This window comes from Spermophilus citellus, assembly GCF_964194105.1.
Source record: "Spermophilus citellus genome assembly, chromosome: 2".
NCBI lineage: Eukaryota > Metazoa > Chordata > Mammalia > Rodentia > Sciuridae > Spermophilus > Spermophilus citellus.
The window spans coordinates 246,458,165-246,480,788 of record NC_138183.1 but is presented as its reverse complement, the minus strand read 5'-3'; the positions used below and the strand labels follow the sequence as shown (position 1 = coordinate 246,480,788).

At 59.3% G+C, this 22,624-nt stretch overlaps 2 long non-coding RNA genes across 9 annotated transcripts; one reads left to right on the top strand and one right to left on the bottom strand.

Moving 5' to 3' along the window:
• Positions 1-1,988: 1,988 nt before the first annotated feature.
• LOC308642801 lies at positions 1,989-21,221 on the bottom strand. Of its 8 annotated transcripts, none has more exons than XR_014020635.1 (7): positions 20,849-21,221; positions 11,517-12,139; positions 10,481-10,570; positions 8,621-8,688; positions 2,640-4,740; positions 2,206-2,355; positions 1,989-2,098 (listed from the first exon to the last, which is right to left on the bottom strand). It is a non-coding gene; the product is annotated as an uncharacterized lncRNA (long non-coding RNA). The 8 variants fall into 8 exon arrangements; XR_014020637.1 differs by having other exon boundaries at positions 2,022-2,355; positions 2,640-2,846; positions 3,642-4,740; XR_014020641.1 differs by having other exon boundaries at positions 2,022-2,355; positions 11,517-11,722; positions 12,024-12,139.
• On the top strand, positions 20,573-22,409 carry LOC308642802. The gene is made up of 2 exons (XR_014020643.1): positions 20,573-20,684; positions 22,023-22,409. It is a non-coding gene; the product is annotated as an uncharacterized lncRNA (long non-coding RNA).
• Positions 22,410-22,624: the final 215 nt, after the last annotated feature.

The following is a 22,624-nucleotide window of genomic DNA, read 5'->3' as shown; positions in this document are numbered from 1 at the left end:
AAATTTTGTTTGCCATTTTGGGAACGATCATCTTATTGGCATTTGTAGTGTTCAGTGCCCATGTAGTTGGTGATATAAAGGATCAGTATCACATTTTATGCATGTTATATCTAAATTTATATATACAAATATGAGTAATAGGATCTGTTTAAACATTGCAAAAGGTCCTTCAGCCGCTGTGGGCATCGTTGTAGATATTGCATTAATTCACAAGAATCTCTGGAACCAAGACTTGGTACATGAAGAAAAGCAAGAAAATGGACATTTGACTCTGCTGAGAAAAGTCATTGGTTTGCCAGAATCGATCGCATCTCTGTTCTCCCAGGGGAGGATTTGACAAGTTAATTCATTTGTCTTTTCAATGTGTTAGTCAGCTTTTTGTTACTGTAACAAAATACCTGAGATCATTAACTAACGAGAGAAAAAAAGGTGTGTTTGGGTCACAGTTTTGGAGGTTTCATGATTCCCCTGGTTAGTTGGGCCCCTTGCTTTTGGGCCAGGGGTGGCCATATGTCACGGCTGGAGCACTGAGCGGGGGCGAGCTGCTTATCTCTTGGTGGCTGAGACAAGAGAGATAAGGAGTAGCCCCCCTGTGCCTGTCAAGGGCACCCCCATGGCCTCAGGCCTCCCACTGGGCCCCAACTCTAAGTTTCCACCAGCTCCCAAGAGTGCCTGCTGGGCTGAGCCTGTAGCCCCTGGGCCTGGGGGACATTTAAGGTCCTAAGCTCAGCACTTCCCGTCCCAGGAAGCAGAGGCTGAGCCCTCAATCCCCCCACGGCATCTGACCCACATCGCCTTGTGCATCCAGGACGAGCAAAAGAGAAGAAGAGGCGCCGTGGTCCTCTGGGCCCCCCCCCAGTCACCCAGCAGGGGTTGGGGGTGGTGTGACAGTGGCCCACACTGAGCTCGGGGCCTGGTGCATGTTCCCTTGTGCACGTGGCCCTGCCCAGGCCTCCCCTCCCAGCGGGTTCGTCCTCGCCTGGCGGGTGCTTCTCAGGAGCTCTGCGGTCCAGCTCCAGCCTCAGGGACCGGGCTCCAGGCCCCGCTGGGCCTGGTCCTTCTTTGAACAGCCTGAGTCTCCCTGCCGCTGCCCCCCTTGCTGCACCCTCCATTCAGGCAACGATCCCTGGGGTCCCTCCCGCCTTAGGCCCAGCCCTGGGCGGCCCCTCTCCGGCCTCATGCTGCACTGGGCCTTGGCACGTGCCAGTTCCATCCTCCGGAATACTCTCCTGCTTCTTGCCCAGCATCTCCTTCTCTTCCTTTGGTCTGAGTCTCCCGTCCTCCATGTCGGGTCGGGGGGGGATGCCCGCCCCTGGGCTCCCCCACCTTTTGGGGCTCACCTGGAGCAGAGGCCAGAAGGGGCAGGGGCCTGCTGCCCACCCACCTCTTCATCTCCAGACGAGGCCCTGGGCCGTGGGCCAAGCTGGCTGAGCCGGGGGGAGCCACGCAGAGGGGGCTCGGAGGGCAGCTGACCCCCTCCTCCACTTCTCCCTTCTCCCTGCAGGTGTCTCGGGGGACTCCGAGGGGCAGTGGTTCAGGTGGATGGTGCCTTGTGGTCCCCTAAGACCTGAGAGCTGAGGCCTGGGGCCCTGGAGACAGAGTCCTCGCTGCTGGGCTGACCGCAGCCCTCTGACACCCTCCCTGCTGGGCCCCCTCTGCCAGCCCGGCTCCCCCCACCGACCCCAGCTCCAGCACAACAGGGTGACCAGGAGACTCAGTGGACACCTGCCCAGCGCAGCGGTGCTCCCTCCCACACTGCCCTTGGCCAAGAGACCAAACGATGGAGCTGGGGCTGCGGGTGAGGGCGTCGGAAGCTGACTATTGTGAGGCTCGGTTTTCCTCCGCTGCACAATGGGCACAGTCGGGTTTCTACCTCAGTGTTGCCGCGAGGACTAAATGAGATAGTGCTTCAGACAGAGAGTACAGCACGTCCCCACTACCTAGGGCCACTGTCATCGAAATAAGGACACATGATGATCATCATCATGAACTTGTAGAAACCCGATGTTTATTATTCATTCATCCTCCAGCCGGTTAGTCAGCCAACAGGTGTTCAATAGTGCCACCACGTCACAGGCTCCAAACATCCAAAAGTGTCCTAGAGCGGTGGGGACATCCACAACCCGGTTCCAGTTGGTGTCACGAGGGATGCATTTGTCAAAGAAAACCTGAAAACAGTGACTTAAACACTTCAGGTCTTCTCACCTAACAAGGAATCTGGAGGTGAGGGTCCCAGGGCCCGAGCGCTGGTATCCAGATGTCTTCCAGCCTCCTGTGCCCCCAGTTTTAGATGTTGACTTTCAATCTTGTAGTGCCGTAATGGCTGCTGCACCTCCAGGCATCACATGTAGATTCCTGCAAGATAATAGAGGGGTTGAGACCTAAAGGAATCTGCTAGCCCAGTCAGCCCCTTATTTAAAAAAGCAAAGACTCTCTTGGAACCCTGAGTGGTCAACAACTTCTGTTTAGGCTTCACTGGCCAGCCAGAAAGTGAAGAAGCTGACCCATCAACAGGGATGGGAGCCATGACAATTTGGAACAAAACTAGAGTACGGTTAGCAAGTAGAGAGGGAGGGAATAGTAATCAGGTGGGCAATCAAGGGTCTGCAGAGCCACACAGCGGAGGGGGCTTTAAGTACCTCATCTGCCATCCTGGAGATATTCAGAGAGGGCGAATGACTTGCCATGATCACACAGCAAAGCCAGGGCAGGACTGGAACCCAGGCCTTCTGAGGGAACAGGCTCAACTCCTTCCACCACCCCCAACTTGGTGCGGCTCCATGGTTGACCAGGCCCCGGAAGGACCGGGAGGTTGGGTCCACTCAAGTTGCCTGCACCCAGCAGCCCTGAGGGAGGCAGATTGGGTGAAGCGGCCTTCCTGTTGTCACCGACCCTCCAGGGCAGAGCCGCTCCTGGGGTGGCTAGCTGGCAGGCGGCTAATTACCCTGTCACCCGCTATCTTCCAGGAGACAGCTATGGAATCCGCCCATGGGCTTGGGGGGGGGGCGGCTCTGTCCTCCACCCCTGGGAGGCTGGCACTGTGTAGGGGGAAGGGTGACCACGGGCAGCCAGGGAGGGAGGCAGGGAGGGGAGCCACTGCGGTGGGGACAGTGAGGGAGGGCCCGGGGTGGGGGTGGGCAAGGGCGCCAGGCACTGTGGGGGGCCACTGACGGGGTCCACCTACCACCAGACGGCCCAGGGAGAGAGTGAGCTCAGGGCAGGCTCCTCCTATTGGCCAGTCTCCAGCCTCCCTGGGAGAGGCCCTGGGGACACCCCACCCAGGTGACAACGGTAGGTCAGAAGGGGGGTGCTTTTGCATGACTCTGGAAGGAGGGAAGGCATCCCCGGGGGACCCCTGAGCCAAGGCCGCGGGTCCCCAGCAGGTCAGGGCCAGCTTGCTGCCTGGTCGCCTGCGGGCAGAGGGGGCCCAGGTGGGGACCGGTCTACAGCGCCGCTGGGAGCCGCGGTGCCCTCTGCAGCTCAGCAAGCCCCTCGCAACTAGGGGCCCCTTCTCCTGCCCAGGTCACGGGGAAGGGACCGGGTCTGGAGTCACACTAGGAAACGGAACCAGGACTCGATCTCGGGTCACCTCACTTCAAACCCCTGCCCTCCCCTCCCCGTGGGCTGGCTTCGCTGCTCACCTCCGCGGGGCGCTGGCTGAGGGGCGGGAAGAGCCCTGCGCACCAGACCCGGGAGCCCCCGCGGGTCTGAGCAGGAGGAGGGCTGTGGCCTGGTGTGTGAAAGGACCCCGGTTCTTCTTCTACAGGGTCCCCGCCCCAGATCCTCCTCCCCTCTTGGCCCTCTGCATGGGACAGCGTTTGTGAGCACGGGGCTGGAGGGGCCTGGTCCAGGGGCCTGGGTTTGGACCTCCTCCCCGCCTGCGACCATCGTGGCCAGCCTCTCCCCCCGTTTTCTCGTCTGGGAAGTGGGCACAGTAGCTTCGGAGCGGGCAGCCCCGGGGGATGTAGCCAGACCCGCGAGGCGAGGTGCCCGGCGGGGTGGCGCGTGCCTGCAGTCCCAGGGACTTGGGCGACTGAAGTGGGAAGATCTCCCGAGCCCTGAAGTTCAAGGTCAGCCTGGGCAACATAGCAAGACCCTGTCTCCACAAACAAACCAGCAAAAGAAGAAAGACATGCAACAGAGCCAACAGGTAGTGACCAGTGATAAGGGCCAGCTACGGCAGCCCGAAGTCCAGTCGCTGTGCACGCCCCTGTTAACCTGCCTGGCTCCTCCTTCCATCCGGCGCTACCTCGCCAGCTCCAGCAGCCCCAGGACCCTGACACGCTGGGCGCTGAGTCCTCAGGCTGCCCTAACAAATGACCAGCCGCAAACTGGACACCTTAAACCTGCAACCAGGAGCTGCCTCACAGCTCCGGAGGCCAGAAGCCTGACATCCAGGGTCTGCAGGGCCACCCTCCCACCAAGACCTGCAGGGAGACTCCTACCTGGCCTGTAGGCCCAGGGCTCCAGTCTCTGTGCCTGTTGTCACCTGGTGTCCTGTGTCAGGGCCCTCATACCGCTGGCCGTCTTCCCTCTTCTTGAAGACACGGACCTAAGAGATGAAGGGCCAGTCCACCCCAGGAGGACCTCACCTTCACCTGGTCACATCTGCCACGCCATATCTCCAAATAAGGTCACATCGTGATATGCTGGGACACCGGCTTCCGCATATCCTTTGCGGGGAACGTGGTTCAATCCATGACGCGTACCAAAGCTCCCCAGCATGTGGCCAGAGGACACCTGTGGGGGTGACCCTAAAAATGAACATATGGTCCTTGCCCTTTGACCCCAGGACAGGTGTCCCAGCTCCTGGGGCCGGAGACAGACCCTGCTTTCCCGGGGGCTGGAGACGGGTTTTCATTTAGATGTATCTTGGGGGATTTGCTCACTCCGGGGGTTGACCAAGCCGCTGGGGACAAGAGTCCTCTGGGGACCTGGGTGGCTGGGGAGGGGTTTCCTCCTGTCACAGAGAAGCTCCATGGGCTCAGCTCGGCTGCCACTCAGCACAGACAGGGAGTCCCTGGGGGGCCGTCTCAGCAGCCAAGGGCGATGATGTCTCGGTGACTGCTAATCTGGGGACCCAAGCTGTCGTGTATCAGGCAGTGACTCGCAGTGGGGGGCGCAGGGAATCCTGCGGCAGGTGGGCAGCTGATTCTGAGTCAGGGGACAGCCAGGGGACAGTGAGCCGAGGGAGGAGAGGTCAAGCTGGGGACTGTGGTCCCTCCCAGCCCCTGCCCAACAGCCCCTGCCCTGGCTGCCGGCCTCCAGGGCTCGCATGCGTCCCAGCCCCCTGAGCCGAGGCCTGGGAGAAGGCGGGGGAGCAGGCTGTAAAGGTCAGCGGCCCCTGGGGCCGGGCAGGCCACGATGCAAATGTGGAATTTACACTCTGGAGGCCATGGCCTCGCAGGCCGCAGGGTCCCCCCACAGACTCTGGGAGGAGGCCCCGGGTGCGAGGTCCCTCGTCCTCTGGACCCAGGCTCCCTGCCCCGTGGCTGAGACCCCCTGGCCAGCACCGCGGGGCCAGCCGGCCACTCACCCTCCTCCCCCATCCTGCGTCACCCGCGTCTTTCAGCCCAGTGGCTTCCCGTGAGACCTTGCTGACCCCATGACCTGGGGGGGGGAGGCAGCCCCAGGGCCACCAGGCGCCTGAGGCTGTCCTCTGAGCCTCTTAACCCCGCCATTGTCACCCTGGGCCCAGGAGAGGAGGCCAGAGCTGGAGGAGAACGTGCCCAAGGGATTACACCAGGGAGGCAGAGCCCGGGCGCGCCCTGTCACCCCGGGAGCAGGGCTGACATCCCCCTGGTCACCTGCCTGCACCTGGCTTAGCCACGCAGGCCTGGACGGCAGTCCTCAGGCCTCACCAGGCACCAAGCGCCACAGTGTGTGTGTGGGGGGAGTGTGCATGTGTGGTTTGTGTGTGATGTGGAGTGTGTGCATGTGGAGTGTGATGTATTGTGGTGTGTTGGTGTGTATGTGAACACGAGTGTGCGGTGTGTGTTTGTGTGGTGTGTGTGTGTGGGGGGTACATGTGGTACAGTATGCATGTGTGGCGTGTGTGGCGTGTGCATGGAGGGTGTGTATGTGTGTGATATGTGTGGTGTGTGGTGTCAGAGTATGTGTGGTGTGTGTGGTATGTGCGTGTGTGGTTTGTGTGTCTGGTGTGTAATGTGTGCATGTGCTGTGTGTATGCACACACAAGTGTGTGGTGTGTGCACATGTGCATGTGTGTGTGTTTGAGTGGTATTTGTGTGTGGTATGTGTGTGTGTTGTGTGGTGTGGTGTGTGCATGGTGTGTGGTATGGTGTGTGTGATATGTGTGGTGTGTGCTATGTGTTGTGTGTATGGTGTGGTGTGTGGTGTGTGTGTGGCATGTGGGTTTATGCTATGTGTTCTATGTGTGCTGTGTGCATACACATGCATGTGTGGTTTGTGTGTGTGTTTGGTGCGTAACATGTGCATGCGGTGTGAGTATGTGCACATGAGTGTGTGGTGTGTGAGTGTATGCGCATGTCCATGTATGTGTGGTGTGTGTGGCATGTACATGTGTGGTGTGTCTGATGTGTGGTGTAGTGTGTGTGGTGTGGTGTGGTGTGTGGTGTGGTGTGGTGTGTGGTGTGTGGTGTGTGGTATGTGGTGCGGTGTGGTGTATGGTGTGTGTTGTGTGGTGTGGTGTGGTGTCTGGTGTGTGGTGTGGTGTGTGGTGTGGTGTGGTGTGGTGTGTGGTGTGTGGTGTGGTGTATGGTGTGGTGTGGTGTGTATGGTGTATGGTGTGGTGTGTGGTGTGGTGTGTGGTGTGGTGTGGTGTGTGGTGTGTGGTATGTGGTGCGGTGTGGTGTATGGTGTGTGTTGTGTGGTGTGGTGTCTGGTGTGTGGTGTGGTGTGTGGTATGTGGTGTGGTGTGGTGTATGGTGTGGTGTATGGTGTATGGTGTGGTGTGTGGTGTGGTGTGTGGTGTGGTGTGGTGTGTGGTGTGATGTGTGATGTGTGGTGTGGTGTGTGGTGTGGTGTGTGTTGTGGTGTGTGGTGTGGTGTGTGGTATGTGGTGTGTGGTGTAGTGTGGTGTGTGGTGTGTGGCTGTGGTATTTTGTGGTGTGGTGTGTGTTGTGGTGTGGTGTGTGGTGTGTTGTGGTGTGTGGTGTGTTGTGCTGTGTGGTGTGTGGTGTGGTGTGTGGGGTGTGGAGTGTGATTGTGTTGCAGCTGTGCAGTGCTGTGGTCCTGTGGACTGAGCCTGGACCCTGGGCCACATGGGCGCCTGGCTGGCTGGGTGGCCTCTGAACCCGGTGGCCATCAGGGTCCCCGAGGGCCTCAGCCTGCTGGACCCCGGGGAGGCCACCCGTCCTCTGTTCTGCCAGCTCCCGGCCCCTGGCAGCCGCTGGGAGCCTGATGCCTGGTGGGTGCTTATCCGTCCCCCTGGCCTGGTGACAAACCTGCCATCCTGAGACGTCCAGCCTTGCCTGGGTGACAAGTCCCTGGAAGGCTTCCGGGGCAGAGCTGCTGAGGCTCAGGCTCCACTTGTCCCCTTTGCAGGTTCGCTCGCCCCCCTCCCCCCTCGGCTCTCCCCTGTCTCCCTGGGCTCCGCCTCAGTGTCCCTCGCTGTCCCCCCCCTTCCTCCTGGTGCCTTTCTCTCCTCTCTTGCCTTCTGTCTGCGGCTTCTCTCTTCCTCTGTCCTCTCCGTCCCTCACCTCTGTCCACCCGCCTGCGAGCCCTGCCCACTGTCCACCGTTGCAGGTGACATCACCCTTGCTTGCCTCTGGCACCCTCAGAGCCTTTCATCCTGTTGACCTTCCGTTTCTCCCGCTGTTGACCGACTGTCCTGCCCCACCCTGGACAGGCCAGGGTCAGAGTTCAGAGTTGTCACTGGGCCACTTGGAGCAGGCAGGAGTGGAGCAGGGGAAAGCCACCAAGGTGAAGGCCTCATGGTCCCACAAAGCCACCTGGTGGGCGAGAGAGTGGGGACAGCCCCTCCCGGCAGCTGCGGCCTTCTCAGCCTTCCTTGGGGCAGAGGCTGGCTCTGAAGAAGAGCCGGCAGGTCTGGGAGCACCTCAGTCTGCAGGAGGCCACGGGGACAGTGAGGGCCAAGGGAGGGAAGGGACTTGCCCAGGGCCACATGGCCAGGAGCCTGAGGACCGCTGGCTCCTGCCCTCCTCCCTCTATCCCTGGGAAGCAGGGAGGCCACAAACACTCCCCAGGTGGATCCTGGTTGTGCCAGAGAGCGGAGGGGGCTGCGCCCCGGGACCTGTGCTGGGGAGGGCAGGAAGGCTCCGGAAAGGGAGAGGCCGGGAGCAGATGGTGGAAGCGGCTGCCGGGAAGTGCACCCGTGAGCGCCGAGGGAGGTGGCGTCGGCTCTGCTTTCAGGGGGTGCCAACCTGCCTGCCTCCCGCGGAGCCGAGCTCTGGCTGAGGCAAGTCTGTGGGGGGCCCAGCCTCCGGGCACATCCCCAGGCCTCAGGAGCAACACTCTGGTTGTCTCAAACCCAGGTGGGACTGGGCAGGGCAGGTGGAGGTGGACCTCAGGCTTGGGGCACTGAAAGGGAGCCTGGAGTAGAGAAGGAGCTGGTCAGAGGGTTTGGCTTCAAATCCCCACTCTGCTCGTGGAGGCTGTGGGGCCTCAGGAAAGGTACCTTAACCTCTCTGGGCCTCAGTTTTCTTCTGGAGCAAACGGAGCAACTTTTATCTGCCTTCAGCGGTCCTGTGGGAGAAATGAGCATCGTGTCACATGTGGCATGTGCCTGGCCTGGTGTCCTCCTGCTAAATAGATGGCCACCAACACAAGTGCCGTTTTAAAGTCTCTAAACACAATAACACACCATTGTCGAAATATCAGATTGGCAAAGCTCGTGCAGTTTGGAACACACTGGTCAGCAAGGCCGTGGGGAGAGGCCGGTGGAGAGCTGGTGTAAGCAGAGCCCGAGGCCACGTCTGGGGAGGGCAGCCACCCTCGGGGTCCCTTCCCGATGTGGCCCCATGTCACCTAGCGGCTGTGCCAGCTCCAGGTTCCCCGGCCCACTCGAAGGTCATTTATCACAACATTCAATGTAACTGCCCAAGACTGGACACAAGCTGAATGCGCATCACTCAGGGATCAGCTGAATACAAGGAAGGAATGTCCAGCCCTAACATCAAGACGAGGAAGCTGTTTTCAAATGACATTGAACGATAACTAAGACAAATCTTCAAGCGAGGGAAGCCAGGTAGGCAGAAGGGTGTGCACGCATTTTAAAGAGAGAACAAATGACCAGGGTGTGGTGGCGCACGCCTGTAATCCCAGCAACTTGGGAGGCTGAGAGAGGAGGACCACAAGTTGGAGGCTAGCCTCAGCCACTTAGTGGGGGACCAGGTGAGCGCACGCTGACGGAGCCAGGTCCCGGGCTGAGGTCAGCGACGCCTCGATTGTGGAGAAGGGCTGAACATCCCCTCCTCCCAGTGGCCATGGCAGAAGCGTTCTGCCCCATCACTGACACATGCCACTCCCCTGTGCCCCATGCTCTTCCCCTCACTTTGGAACAGGAGCTTGGGGCAGCCAGGACTGCCATCTCCTGCCCACAGTCCAGGGGCGGGGACACCAAGCCAGCAGTGCCCCCTGGCGAGCGGGCACCTCCGCTGCAGCCTCGCTGGCCGGGTCCCCCTGCCCACGGCAGGGTCTCGTCAGGCCTGCTGCCAGCCAGCCGGCTGCCCCGGGTGGGCACGGCAGCGTGGCGGACTCCCGCGCGGGGCGGCGGAGCTCGGCTGCCAGGAGACGGTCTCCCTGGATTCTGACTCTCAGAGGCAGCAGCGCCGCGGAGGAGGCGGGTGCCAGCCACCCACTCCCAGCCTGGGGACGGGTGGGGACGCATTCCTGGAGGTGGGTGAGGGCCCTCCACCTGGACCGGTCACTAGGGGCTGCCTGGTGTAGAGACCCTTTCTCGGCCTTCGGTCAGTGGTGACACACCAGAGCAGAGAGGCACTGGGGGTAGGTGGCTCCGGAGGGACAGCAGTGCCAGCACCCGAAGCGATGACTTGGTGGCCTGAGTGGAGGTGATGTCCCCTGCTCGCCCCCGACGGTGACAGGTCCATTGCCACTGGGCACTGGCCCTTAGGACAGGTCCTTGTTACCCCCAGGGGAGGCTGGGGCCAGTGTCCCCACTGCAGATTCTGACTGTGACTCGTGGGTTCCCGCGCCTCCCGGGCCAGCTCAGGCGGACAGACAGGGACAAGGGGAGAGCTCTCCAGGCAGCGGCACGACGAGGCGGACGAGAACGTGGGGAGTGAGGCGAGGGGAGCAGAGGGGGCCTGGGGGGTGGCCAGCCTGGATGGCACCCAATGCCAGGAGGAAACCTCTCAGGGAGCGCTGGGCACGTGGGCAGTTTCCCATTGGAAATGGACTTGATGGAAGGTGGGGACAACACGAGGGACCGACTCAGGCAGAGAAACCCTGGTGGTGGCCGAAAGAGAGGCTTCTGGGAGGAAGGATGCTTGGCTAGAAGCCCAGCCATGCTGCTTACCTGCTGTGTGGCCTGGAGCCAGTTACTTCACCCCTCTGGGCCTAAGTTGTCTATAGAATGGGGATGATGACATCGCAGCCACCTACAGATCTGCTAGGAAGACAAGAGTTGAAACGTGCCCAGCATTCAGGCCGGCGCCTTAGGAGGCAGCAGCACTAAGCCAGTCTTGGGTGCTTGCCACTTGTTATTGTCCCCACTGCCCTGGTCCTCAGTCCCGTGTCCCTGCCCTGGGGCCACCTGGACACATGGTTCTGTTCCTGCTCTGAGAGGGAACACAGGCATGCTGGCCACTGGGGAGGGAGGTGTCCCTAGCCCAGATCTAGATGTCCCCCACCCTGTTTTCACTCCCCTGGGAGGTGACCAGAGAGACAAAGCCTGGTCTGGTGGCCCTGTTCTTGGCCCACTTCCAGGTGGGAGAGGGACTTTACACCTGTCACCCTGACCAGAGGTCACTGCCCCTGCTTATCAAGGCCCAAGTCAGGCTCGGAGTCCCCCCCCCCCAAGCCCTGGAAGGGGAGCAGGGGGCCTGGGCCGTGTGCCCACCCGCCCCCCCGCGGCCCAGGCAGCTCTAATGAGGCGTGTGGCGGTCAATGGGAGGCAGGGCCCGGGGCCTGGTGAGATCAGCGCTGCCGGTGGTTGCTTGGGTGAGCGAGTGCGCTCCCAGTCATCGGAGTCACAGCCTAATCCCCTCATTACCACTCCTGCAGCTGACGGTGACTCAGGCCTGAGTGGCCAAGGGTCCCTGCCTCCAGCACCCCGTCGTCCATCCTTCCCCCTGCACATCTGTGCAACAGCTGGACTCCAGGGTAGCCAGTTCCTGGCTGGCTCCAGCACCATCTGCCTGCCCTGGGGAGTCGGGCTCTGCAGAGGGTGTCTCAGGCAGCCTGCCCCCCCCCCCCGGAAGGACAGCAGTGGGTGGGGCTCTGGTACACTTGACCTTCCTAAAAATAGGGCAGGGGGCCAGGCTGAGGGCTCAGGAGGTCTGGGGTCTCTCTTTTGGCTGGTTTCCTTGACACCTGGGCCCCGGTTTCCCCACCTGTGATGGGAGGACTGTCCACTGTCCTTCCTCCTTCTCTAGCCAACTGGACTCAGTGCAGGAAGGAGATTTGCCGACACAAGGCCTGGGGCTTCTGCGTGCGCAGGTTGAGGTGACAGGGTGTCCACGAAGGACAGTTGTGGGGCTGGGCACGTAGCTCCGTGGCACGGTGCTTGCTGAGTGCCACCAATTTACAGACGACTGCACTGCTGGTTTGGTGGGCGTGGGTGGGGGGATGGAAAGGGGGACTTGCAGACGCACTGCCTCCCACCACCTTTGGCTCTGCTCAGCCCCAGGCTGCCCACAAATTTTGGAGTCCTCGATCCCCTCTCTCTATCTCTCTCCTACGGGATTTTTTCCTCCAGGGTCACCCCTTTCTGGAACTTAGCAAGGCTGTGGGGATCCTTGGCAATGATAATAAGTAAAGCTGATCACGCACCCATCTTGCCCCCTTGGAAGCCCTGAGCTCAGATTGGTGACAGCTTCCCACACGGAGGAGAAGCTCACGGAGACTGGAGAAGCTGGCTGCTCCCTGGCGTCACCCCCACCTGGCACGCAGCAGGCACGCAGCCATCGCCCAGTGCGGGAAGGAGCAGCAGACAGGCCGCGCAGGCGGAACTGCCCTGGAGGAAGCAAAGACAGGGTCCCATCGTTGGCAAATGGCTAACGTAGTCCCTCCCGACTTCTCGTTTCAGAGAGTAAACTGAAGAGGACAGAGGGAAGGGATTGGTCCAGGGCCATCCGTCAAGTTGGGGGCAGAGCCAAGATAGAACCTGTGTGGAGCTTCCGCAGGAGGGTGAAGCAGGAGGCCCCTGGAGCTGTCTCCCCCCCCCCCCAGGGGCCACACCCCTGTCCCCTTCTTCAAGCCGAGGCTGAGGGCTGGGGACACAGCCTGGGCTGCACGCTCTGAGCACCCCACTTAATGGGAGCATTGGCTCCAGGGGTCCTGCCTGCCAGCGCCCTGCATGGCTTGCTCGGGGACAGCCATGTGTGCAGTGCCGGGCCACCTCATTCCCCACTGTTGACACACCCGACTCCCTTATTCCATCAGCAAACACTGGGCCTGGAGAGAGAGCCTCATTGGCTGGCAGTGTCCTGCTCCTGGCTCCCCTCCTTGCCTAAAGAGACAGCCCTGTTTGTCCTGCCGGCCCTGCCACAAGGAGCCACCTCACTGTCACCCAGGTCCCTGCCTGCCAGCACCTGGCCCTTTCTCATTCCCCCAGAATCCCCCTGTGAGAGCTGGGGAGACCACGGAAACTTTGAGGACAAACTGTGACCCGCTGCCAAGTACCCACCTCGGCTGTGACAAACCAGAGGGGGAGACAGTTCCCAGGTGGGGGAGGGGGCAAGACCACAGGGAACAGAGGACAGGGCCAGCATCAGTCACTTGCTGGCCACAGCTCTCTGAAGCTTGGCATGTGTCAGAAGAGCCCCTCCTTGGTGGAACCTGAGCCCACCAAATGAATGGCCCCCTCGACTGTCCCCCCACATCACCCCCTATCCCACTACCTTCTCCATCTCCAGAGCTCCAGAGGCCAAGACCTGGGCTGGGTCATCTCAGGGTCCCCTGCTCCCAGGTCACGGTGCCCAAGAGGCTGGGGATGAATGAAGCTGTGGACCCGAGACAGCACCGAGCCTGTCCGTCCTGCCCCCTTTCGGCCTCGCCAATCCCCCTCCTGCCTCCCTAGGCCCGGGGTGGACGGCCTCTGGGGCCTCATTCCAGAAGCCCGGTGGGTTGTGAAGACGACCCCCTCCCTCTCCCCGGTCGGGGCCCAGGCCGGGCAGTCTCCCCGGGCCGCGGTGGTGAGTCAGTCACTGGCAGGCTGTAAACACTCCCAGGAGCACCGGCTGTACCACCAGGGCCCTGGCACGCGTCCTGGCCGTGCCGGGGGGGATCTAAAAGAAGACAGGCACCCACGCACCCACCATGGAAAGGAGAAGGTGGAATAGAAACAGGGGGAGGCTTCTAGAATTGCCTACCGGCACGTGCACAGGAGTCTGTGCGGCCGAGCCCGGGGGATGGGAGGGGGCTGAACTGGGAAGTTGACCAAGAGGAGGGGACCTGCAGGGAAGAGAGGGGGCGGCCACTGCAAGTGTCACAACCACCGATATTTTCTGAACACCTACTGTGCAACAGGCCTGGGGCACTGAAGTGGCAGAACAAAGACCCTGGGCCCCAGAGAACAGAAAAGCACTCCCAGGTCACAGGGTGTGGGGTGACGGCCTCATGGGTCATGTGTAAGACAATCTACAAGGACAGGACATCCAGCCACTTGACAGGTGGGGGGCCCTGGGGCCCAGAGAAGTCCAAGGGTTTGCCTGAAGTCACCCGGGGACACAGGGCAGAGGTGGGTCCCAAAGCCCTGCATGGGGCCAGGTGACCCCTCTGGCATTCAGAAAGGTAGGGCTTCGACATTCAGAAAGCCCTGAGCTGGGGCCTCCCTCAGCACGGCCCTAGCAGGGGCTCATTCCACGGTCCTGGGTGGGAAGGGACAGGCCAAGGGCAGGATCCTCCCTGCGCCTCTTAGGGGCCCACTCTCAGGGCCCTCAAAAAACCCGCAGAGGCTCATGGGTAAAGCCAGGCTCTGCAGCCACGCAGCGGAGGGTTCCCACGGCTGAGCTGCCCCCGTCCCTGTCTGCGCAAGGGCCACTGTGACTGTGCTCCCCAATGACCTTGCCAAGACTGAACATGAGGGTTGCTCCCCGGGGGTGGTCCAGCCTCTGAAGGCTCCTGCTTCCTCCAGCGCAGCGCCCCCACCCGCACCAGGCTCCACGCTGGCCTGACTACTGGAGGGACTCCGTTTCCCTGGGCTCCGCAGCTCCGCGGCTGCAGGGGCGACCGCGGGCGCTGACATTTCAGAAGCTCGCACTCTGCTAAGTGAACGGTACTTAGACACAGAGTACTTCGCCGCTGAAATTTGCGGCTGCCTCCTACATGCCATTTGATAAGCTTTTATCGTCACCTCCCCCTGATGCTGCATCCCCAGAGCCTGTGGCAGGAGGCTGCCAGGGCGGAGGAGCAGGTCTGGGGCAACTGCCCAGCTGTGCTACCTAGAGCATGAGGCGTGGCTCTCTGGTCCCACCTGGAGAAGGCTCTCCTGGTGTCTCAGCTTCCCTCTCCAGAACCCATCACCACACCCCGCTGGTCCACTCTTGGGCACAGTCCTGTGCTCAGGACAAAGAAGCCTATTCTTAGGTCACTAAGTAGCCCCACCACGCCCAGCCTTGCTCCTGCTCCAAAGACTCAGTCATTTGAGGCCCCTGCACCTCTCCGGAGCTTCCCAACATCTCCACGGCAATGCCATCCCTCCCTCCTCTGAGCTCCCGCCCTGCCTTCCCCCGGCTCACCCTCGCTATTGTCCTGGGCCACCATGCATGTGGGTGTTCCATGGGGCTGGGCCAGGCCTCATTTGTCACTGGACCCCCCTGCTTGAGCCTCGTAAGTTATTGAGCTATAGAGATGTCTATTCCATGATTCATCCGCTCAATGAACAGCTCTTAGGGCAAACTATGTACCCAGCTCCATGCTGGGCCGTCCTGGGGTGAGGGGAGACCAGGTGGCAGCAGGAACACACAAAAAATCTGGGCTCTGCAGTTCTGGGGAGACCAGGGAGGGCTTCCTGGAGGAGGCAACAACTAAATTGAGACTTGAAGGATGAGTAGGGGTTAGCCAGTTGGGGGAACCGGTTCAAGGAGGCAGGGGTCTGGAGTACAGAGAAGGCGTGGTGAATTCTGGGGACTTTTGGGAGAGAGGGTAGCCTCTTTGTCCCTCCCCATTGCTTGGCTCTTCCTACCTCTTTAACAAAGAAGTGTGGGGGGTTGGGGGGATGATTTCCTCCCATCAGGTGCGTCTCCCAGAACCTGTCCCTGCCTGAAGAGGCCAGAGAACTCCCAGGAGGCTCATTATTTGGCCCATGCTCCATAATCAGCCAGTCACTCCTCTGCCCTAAGCCTCGGTTGCCTCATCTGTTAAGTGGGGTGAGGCACCCCCACCCCCACCCCCACACCCACATGTTAGGGTGATGCGAGACCTGGAGGAAGCAGAGAAGGCCCCATCCGTCCTCTACCCAGCGAGGGGGTGACCTTGGTGGGGCCTGGGTCTGCAAGGGTATGGGACAGGGGAAGACCCTGAATGCTGTGCCCACCCATCTGAGCCCAGGCCGTGAATCCCTGGCTCATCCCCTTCTCCGGAGTCCTTCTCCCTGGGCCCCCTCACTCCCATCCACGTTGGATAGTGATAAAAAAAGAAAAGAAAGAAATGGTCCTCCCACTACCTGGCAGGCAAGCCCACGATGAGAAGGGCCTCTCCAGCTGAGCTGGTCTTTCGGAGCCTCCTCACCACCAGCCCGACGGACCCCGAGGCTCCAGCTGCCCACCCCCGTCCTCTCCATGCCCCCCGCTCCTCCTGACCCCTTCCCATGGGGCTGAGGACTCAGATGGGAGGGGAACCCTAGGACCCGGTGGGACAGGTCATGGTTCCCTTCCTGGTCTGCAGGGGGGCGGAGATCAAGGCAGGGGAGGAGCCAGCAAACACGCCCAGCCTGACTCAGTTCCCGGAAAGTACGGCCCCGCGAAGAGTCCACGTGCTTTTGCAAATTGATGTGCAGAGCCAGGGAACCTCGGGGATGATCTCATCGTGTAAATTCAAAAACTGAGGCCCAGAGAGGGGCCAGGGCTTCCCCAGTCACATAGCAGGTTAGACGAGACAGAGTCCGCACTAGAATCGGGGCCTCTGAGCCCAGTCCAGGGCCAGGACAGGCCAGTGGTGAAAATGAAATGCAGAGTCACCTAGAGGACTGTGGCAAAGCCAGGCCAGGCCAGTCTGCTCCGGGAGTCCAAGCGTGACCACAGCTTCTGTTCCCCCGCTACACAGCAAAGGCCAGGTTCCTGTTCCACCAGGTTAGGTACAGCCGCAGGCAGAGGAGAGATTTTCGCCTGGAACTTCCTGGAAGCCAGACTTCCAGGTCTGTAGACCTTCCAGAATTGCTGGAAGGAAACTTTTGGATCCTATATGATGAAGAGGCAACTGAGGGCCACAGGGAGGAAAGCTGTCCCCAACCCCAGCCTCCAGGGAGTGGCCAATGCATGTTTTCTGATTCCTATTACATCCCCATGGCTCAAGGCCAGGCTGGGATGAAGCCTGACATGCTGGGTAGGAAGCCCTGCTCTGCCACTCCCCTGCTGTGGGACCCGACTGTGTTCTCTAGTCATTTACATTCTCTGAACTTCCGTTTCCCCATCTGTAAACTGGGGACAGCAGCATTAACCATGTGGGGTGTTGTAAGATTTTTTTTTTTTTTGTACTGGGGAGAACCCAAGGGTGCTTTACTGAGCTACATCCCCAACCTCCTTTTGAAAAATTGCTTAAATTTTTATTTTGAGACAGGGTCTCGCTAAGTTGCTTAGGGCCTCACTGAGTTGCCAAGGCTGGTTTTGAACCTGTGATCTTCCTGCTTCAGCCTCCCGAGTGGCTAGGATTACAGGTGTGTACCACCACACCAGCATGTTACAGGAATTTTTTAATTCAACAAGGTGAGCTCCACGGGGACTTTGTCTCATTCACCACAGTGCTCCTGGTACCGAGAGTACCGCCTGACACATAGTGGGTCCTCAGGAAAAGGGAACAGGGATTATCACTCTGTCCTTTGCTACTTCTGGCTTGACCTCATTAGTGGGGGCAGAGAGAGGTAACTTCTTTTACCCCTTTGCTCCCCAAGAGGAGGGAGCTGCTCTTGCAGAGGGAGACAGCAGCCTGGCCTAAAAACAAGAGCCTCACATTCTCTTGCCCTTTCTGTTTGGTTTCCCCATGGGACAGGTAGAGCACTGCTAAGTGATGACTGAAGTCCCCCAGCTTGAGTATTGCTCCTGGACCCTGTACCATGGCCCTGCCAGAGGGCATTGACCCTTCCCCTCTGGGGGGCCAGAGGACAGGACTGGACACACAAAGGATAGAGCCTGCACTCTGTCGGGCTGGCTGCTTGCAGGACATGGTGAGAGGGGCACCAGCCTCCACCAGGTCCTGGGGAGGAAGCTTCTGGTGGAAGCTGGCTTTTCCTTAAGAGGCTGAGAAGCAGGGCTGAGCCTTTGCCGAGAGCACTCTGCCGGCCCCCACCTCCACCCAGCCTCAGCACCACCTGGCACTTAGCAGCTCCCTCCCCAGCCCGCCCCACTGGCATTTGGGAATGGGCAGGAACACTGTGGCTCTCTAATAGACGGTGGAGCCCATTCTGGCCCATTAGCCCTTGCTCCTGGGTCCCCTGTGAGGGAGTTTATGGGGTAGAGACTGAAGTTCCAGGAGCCGGGGCCCCCCCAGGCTGCTAGCTCTGCTCCTGTGGTCTCCATGGTCTGTTGCCAGCCAGGCAGAGTGCAAGCCTCAAGCCCCTCCTCTCTCTCTCTCTCTCTCTCTCTCTCTCTCTCTCTCTCACACACACACACACACACACACACCAGACAACCCTCAGCAGGTCGACCCCCTCACATCGCAGCCCCTGGGGAGGGGCTAACCTCTCTAGAGGTTCCTAGAGCTCACTTGTAGAGCTTCATAAGTCCAGAAAGTTCTGGGCTCTGGAGAGAGACAGCAATATCCGCCATGACCCCAGGGAGGAAATGGCTTCCATGGGCCAGGGAAGAAAAACAGGAAGGGCCAGGCTGGGGAGGAAGTCCTGAGGGTGGGCCCAAGGAGGGAGGCCTGTCCCTGTCCGGGGTATGCTGCTGAGAGTGACCAGTGTAGCCTGGCCTTGGGCTGTGCCAAGGACTATCCTGGGCTCTCTGGTGGCTCTGTCCCCAGGTGGTCGCCGCCCACCTGAGAACCCTGACGTGGGACTCAGTTCACATAGTGGAGGTGAGCACTGGGGACGGGGGGCCTCCCTCTGTCAGGACAGAGATGTGACATCGCCCTCTTCACCCTGCTCTTTGGTAGGCAGGGGCCAGAGCAAAGTCGTCTCCTCTCCCTCACCCTTCCCCTTCATTTACTGAGCCCCTCTGGAAGCCTGGCCAAGTACAAAACAGCAACTGGCGCAAGCATACCCCTGCCCTCGCTCCTGTTTCACAGAGGAGATCACAGGCCGGGGACACTTGGAAAACAAACAACAGAAAAAATGTGTCCCACCTTACACAGCAAGTAAATAGTGCAGGAGAATCAGAGGCTGGTTGCCTGGCTGCATGGGCCTCGCCGGTCACTGGAATACTAACCAAAGAAAGGACCCTGTCCTGGAGGAACCAGACCTTAAAATTCAGTGCATTCAGGGGGTCCTAGGAGCGCAGAGGTGAGCCGCTGACTCGTGCTGGGGGAGCGGGGTCAGGAAGGCTCCCCTGTCCCCACACCCTGAAGCCTCCTCCCCTCCCCACTCTCAGCTGTTGACCTTCTTTCCCACTCCCCGAAGACAATCCCTCTCTCAGAAGCACTTCCAGACGCATGGGCACATCCACCCCCACCAGCCTGTGTACCCGCACTCTGCCTCCCGAGCCCTGGGAGAGATGACTTCCCACGCTCCTCCCCATTCACACACGGGAGCTCAGCCCTCTGATCTGCTCAAGGACATCATTCCAGAAACTTCTCACCCCACCCCCACCTCTCAGTTCCTACTGGGTCTCTCAGGCAGGCTGAGTTTCCTCCCATCTCATGCAAATCCTTCTGGATCCTGGCTCTTCCCAGGCCAGCTATTGCCCATTTCCTTGGCCCCCTCTGCAGCAAAACTCCTCCCAGATCCTCTCCTCCTGTTCTCTCTTAAACCCACTCCAATCTGCCTTCTGTCCCCACCACTCCATCAAATATGTTCCTGGAGCCAGGCAAAGTGGTGCATGCCTATAATCCCAGCTATTCAGGAGGCTGAGGCAGGAGGATCACAAGTTTGAGGCCAGCCTGGGCAAGACTCCATCTTAAAAATCAATCAATCAATCAAAAAAGGGGGATGGGGGCTTTATGAGTGGTAGAGCACTTGCCTAGCATGCATGAGCTCTGGGTTCAATCCCCAATGCCAGAAATAAAAAGATGTTCCTTCCAGAATTTCCACTGGCCTCCTGGTGATTCCTCTCCTGTCAGTTCCCAGACTTGTTGCTTCTTTTGGGGGCGGGGTTGGGTCTGGGGATTGAACTCAGGAGCACTCAACCACTGAGCCACATCCCCAGCCCTATTTTGTATTTTAATGAGAGACAGGGTCTCACTGAGTTGCTTAGCACCTCGCATTTTCTGAGGCTGGCTTTGAACTCGCCATCTTCCTGTCTCAACCTCCCCAGCCCCTGGGATTACAGGTGTGGGCAACCAAGCCCCACTGTTCTTGCTCCCCCTGAAGCAAGTGTGGCCTTCCTCCTCCTGAAACATTGTTTCCTCTGGGCTTTCAGATCCTTTGCCTGCTGAGGGTGGGGTTTTTTCCTACCTCTATGACATCTCTGGCGTATTTTCTGGTCTTTTTCTCTTCTTCTAAACCTCTCGAGAACATGGAGTATCCCAAGCTCAGTCTTTGCTTTTGGTGCCTCTCTACACACTCCCCTGGCATGCTCACCCAGTCTCATGGCTTTAAACAGCACCCATGTGCCTGCTGACGACTCCCGAATCCACACCTCCAGCGGCGACCTCAAATGCCCACCTGTCTACACCTTGCCTCCTGCATCAGAGGGCTCAGCTCCAACCCTGGCAAAGCCGACTCTGCTCTCCATTTACAACTTGCACTAACACACACAACTCCATGGGATGCTATCTCCCCAAAGAGGCAAAAATTGAATCTTGGGGGACAAAAAAAAAATCATAGATATTACAGTGGTTTGTGACTCTCCAAAGAGCCAAAGTACATCAACATGTGCCCATGATAGCTGCTGCATTAAAATTCCATGAGGAGGGGGTGACTGGAGGGAAAGGTCTGAAAAGGCGCCTTGGGTGGGTGGTAATGAAAAGTGATCGGGGAACCGCATGGCGCTGACAGAAACTCCCTGCTGCAGCCATCGCAAGCCCACCTGGCCACTGCGCAGGCCAAAACCTTGGCGGCGATGTCACCTCCTCCTTTTTTCGTCACAACCCACATCTAATCCATCAGGAAATCCTGTCGGTTCTGCCTTTAAAATAGATCCCGAATCCAGTCCCTCCCCACCACCCCCACGGCATCCGACCACCACCGTTGCTTCTCGCCTGGATTATTACGACAGCCTCTGTTTGGTCTCTCCGCACCCAGCAGAGTAAGTCAGCTCTCCTCCTCCCGCTTCAAAACCACGGCAGGAGCTTTCCAGCCCCCCGAAGCCCTTACAGTGGCTGGCCCTCCCGCTCCCTGTCCTGAGCCCTGTCCTCCTCCATCAGCGCACCCCAGTCCCACACGCCCCCAACACACTGGGCACAGCCTCACCTCGGAGCCTTCCCACGGCTGCTGCTCCTCGTCTCTGGCAAGATGCTAGCCACAGGTCTGCAGGCCAATCCCTCCCGTCCTTGCTCAGATGTCACTTTCTCAAGGAAGCCTGCCTGTCCACCCCGTCTCACTGCTGCCAACCACCCTCAACATCCACGAAGCCCTCACACCTCCCCACTCGCCTCTCACTCCACAAAACTCATCATCTGAGATACAATACATGTGCTGCCGATGGCCTGTCTCCCCTGCTGGAACGCCAGCTTCCAAGGGCAGGGCTCTTTGTTTTAGTCCCTGATGCATCCCCAGCAGGAGAACAGTATCTGACCCACAGTAGGTGTACCTGATCCACAGGGACACTCAGCCCAAGCTCCTGCCCTAGCAGATGTCCCACTTTTCCCACCACGGGTGCCATGACATCTCCCCAGCTTTGGACCCGCTGTTCCCTCTGTCGGACAGGTGCCCTCCAGAACCACCCTGTGGCAAGCTCTCTCTTGCCTTCACAACCCTCTCAAAGATCATTTCACTGTTCTGGAAGGTCAGGAAGGGACCTTCCTGCCAGACAGGAGGTCCTGGATTTTCCCAAAGAGCAGTGAGAATCCGTGGAAGGGCTTGGCGCTGAGGGGCAGCGTGGTCACCCTTGTGCTGTGAGGACAGGGGGTGAGAGGGAAGCCGGGCTGGAGGAGGAAAGGGGGCCTGGGAGAAAGCCCAAGAGAGACGGGAGGACTGGGCTAGGGCAGGGTGAGGCTGAGAAGGACTGCAGGACAGCCGGGAGTCGGGAAGGCCAGGACCTGCACTAAGTAAATGTGCTGGGGAGGGAAAAGAGGGAGGTAGGGACATGGCCGAGGTCTCTGCTTTACAAAAGTGGGGGATGGTGACATTAGCCAAGGGAAGGGAACAGGGGCCCACAACAGAGGGTAAGGAAGGCCTATGGGGAAGCTTCTCCCTGACTGCAGCCCCACCCACTTTCACCAACGGCATCTAGTGCCCCCACACCCCTGGCCATAAAGGACAAGGCCTATGGAGATTTGGGTGCTCAGGGGAACCCAGACCTTGGGCCTGGGATGTAGGGAAGGGGCCCACCCAAGGGGTATTTTTAGAAAATCAAGCCTGAAGCCTGTATGGACACTCATCCCAAGCTCCTGCCCTAGCAGATGTCCCACTTTTCCCACCACAGGTGCCATGCATGACATGTCCCCAGCTTTGGACGCACTGTTTCGAGATTTATATGGGAACTTCCAACAGAAAAGTCTACACTTCCTCCCTTTCTGCATGACCTTGTTTGAACAGAAAGACAAACATGACAGTGAGTGGCCTCTGTGACTCCCTGAGGACTCTCCAGCTCAGCCCAGGGTGTGGCAGGAGGACAGATGGCTGTCCCATGGGGCATCTCACTGGTGAAGCCAGAAATTCTCAGGACCATCTCCTCCCACATCTTCACGTTGTGGATGGGAACTAAGACCCAAAGAGGCCTGGTTTTTCCAGGGAAGAAATGAAGGTTTCATGGGTAAAGACTGACCTGGTCTGCTGGGGACAGACGAATAATATCGTCTTTATGTGTGTGTGTGTGTGTGTGTGCGTGTGTGTGTGTGTGTGTGTGTGTGTGTGTGTGTGTTTACTATCCTTCTCCCCAAGAGTTCATTGCATACCCATGATCTCATTTGTCCACAAGACATCTCACTGGGGTAGATGACAGGGCCACTCTGTGCAGCTGTTGTGAAAATTGCTCCCCTCATAACCTTCTTTTCCCTCTCCAGTCTCCATTATGTCCCCTTTCTT